The sequence below is a fragment of the Berghia stephanieae genome, chromosome 5 (assembly GCF_034508935.2).
Source record: "Berghia stephanieae isolate SIO BIC M18660-M18661 chromosome 5, UCSD_Bste_1.3, whole genome shotgun sequence".
NCBI classification, from domain to species: Eukaryota; Metazoa; Mollusca; class Gastropoda; order Nudibranchia; family Aeolidiidae; genus Berghia; species Berghia stephanieae.
The window spans coordinates 77392016-77394533 of record NC_088364.1 but is presented as its reverse complement, the minus strand read 5'-3'; positions in this window follow the sequence as shown (position 1 = coordinate 77394533).

The window sequence follows — 2518 nt, the reverse complement described above, 5'->3', positions numbered from 1 at the left end:
TTTAGGACCGTGTCAACGTGCACTTATTTGTAGGTCTGATAACCCAATTCCTTATGGGCTCATTGTTGTAAATGGAAATATTGTTTTTAATGACGCAAAATATTGTCCATTACAACAGTGTTTAACTAGGCCCATGAATGAGTTCGGGTGTCAGACCTGCATATATCTACACGTTGGACAGTGTGAATTGAATTAGAGATGTATTTAAAATATAAGGCAGAGAAGTAGTGACGTCACAACTTCCTCTTTTCCGGTTCAAAACTCCTTGTAAATATATATATAACCAGTCCTACCTCCCGACACCGTATCAACAATGAATAGGATATACATTGAATCATACAGTGGCATAATTATCTTAGTTGTGTGTGTTTGTGTGTGTGGCTATGTGGGCTTGTGGTATGACACTAGCTTTCGGATCGGAAGGTCCTGGGTTCGAGCCTCGCTCGGCGCAAATTTGAGTCCTTGGAAAAGGCTCTTTACTCACAATCTCTCACCGTACTCAGGTGTAAAATGAGTACCTTGCCGTTAACAGCATTGTCTCTGTTCGAAAAAAATATAATATCGCCTAACAGGCGTGATGTCTCATTCTACGTGATACGTGTTGTGTTGGTGTTTTGGGGTTTTATGGAAGAGTGTATCAGTATTGAATTTCATGTTAATCGTGCCTTACTGATTGATATTATTAAACAATGCTATATAATCAATCGTAGCCATCGTTAACTTATAGCCTGACACGAGAACCCTCTAGGATTGGCAGTTTGACGTCATTTTTTAGTTTTGTATAGATAGTATGCGCTTGGCCAAGAAGTTCATAACATTGCCATCCGGAAGTATAACGGATCAACACACAAAACTGTGTGTATCCATGAACGTTTATAGTTAGGTTAATACAGTTCAGTGAGCATTACTCATAAACGCGGATGGCAAAAAACAATAACAAAGACCTGAGTGACGTCATCTTCGAACTATCTATAGCGTCTAGTGAGTTGTCGTTAGTAGAGCTCAAGGAAATACGTAATTTCATTGGTTGAACTATTGAATACAACTCACGATTTGTTTTCTTTTGTTGCAAAAGACTGGTATTTTGACGTCATGTTTTGGTCAGTGTCAGGCTATAACTTTACGAAGGCTTCAATTCAATACGTTTGAAACAGTTGTTATTTATTATTTAAATTGTCTTATCAACTCCCTGATAACTTGAATAGTACCCAGAAGTATGTTTTTACACGATTGTGTGTGTGTGTGTGTGTGTGTGTGTGTGTGTGTGTGTGTGTGTAAGACTGTGGCATCCGATTTTAAATAACAACACAAACCAAATTGAATTATGTTGCGTACTTAACACACATGAGGCCATATCATTATATCAAATACCAGTCATTCTTGATCCTTACTAGTCTCCTGTGTGCAACTCATGATATCGGTGATGATGATGATGACGATGATGATGATGATGATGATGATGATTAATAATAATATAATAATAATAATAATAATAATAATAATAATATATAATAATAATAATAAAAATAATAAGAGTAATAGTCGTAGTCGTGATAATATAATAATAATAATAATAATAATAATAATAATAAAATATAATAATAATAATAATTGATAATGATAATAATAATAATAATAATAATAATAATAATAATAATAATAATAGTAATATAATAATAATAATAATAGTAATATAATAATAAGAAGAAGAAGAAGAAGAATATAATAATAACGATAACGATAATGATAATGTTAATGATAATAATAATAATAATAATAATAATAATAATAATAATAATAATAATAATAATAATAATAATAATAATAATAATAATAACCTATCACGTGTTATCTAAATTTGAGTGCCAGTTCTATGACGACGTGCATTACTCACCGTATGTGTCAGTGCATGACATAAGTCGGAATGTGAAAATTCTGGATTTACATTTTTTTGCTGAAAGAACATGCTGACCAGAGCATTTTAATCTTTATTTGAAGTAAATCGGGTGATCTTTCATAAATTTATGGTCAGATGTATGGGAAAGGTATTCAGAAACGTTTCTCAAATGTCATACTTTTTCAACTTGACTAGCTGTAAAAAAAATAATTAGAAGTGAAAAATGTACAAAACGGGTTGATTTAATCATTTATGACAATAAATTTGATAGAAATTGAGCTTCTAACTAAACTTGGCAATATCTCAATTCAAACCTTTTCACCATCCTACTGATTATGTCATTCACTGTAACATATTTTATTTGATGTTATTTGTTGACCTTTGATAAGCATAATATCGATCTATTCGTGTTATTTTTGTAATTAATTTGTTAACTCCCTTGTTGAACTTGTAGATTTACAATTCTTTCGATACCCAGCGTTCTGTATCGTTTTTGCGTTGTTTGTTTGGTTTGTTTTGTTTTTGTTTTTTTGGGGGGAGGGAATCACTTTATCTTTTTTTTATTTGAATAATTTATTTTTGGACTTATTCTTTGAGTTGCTTTTAATTTTTGGTTTGATA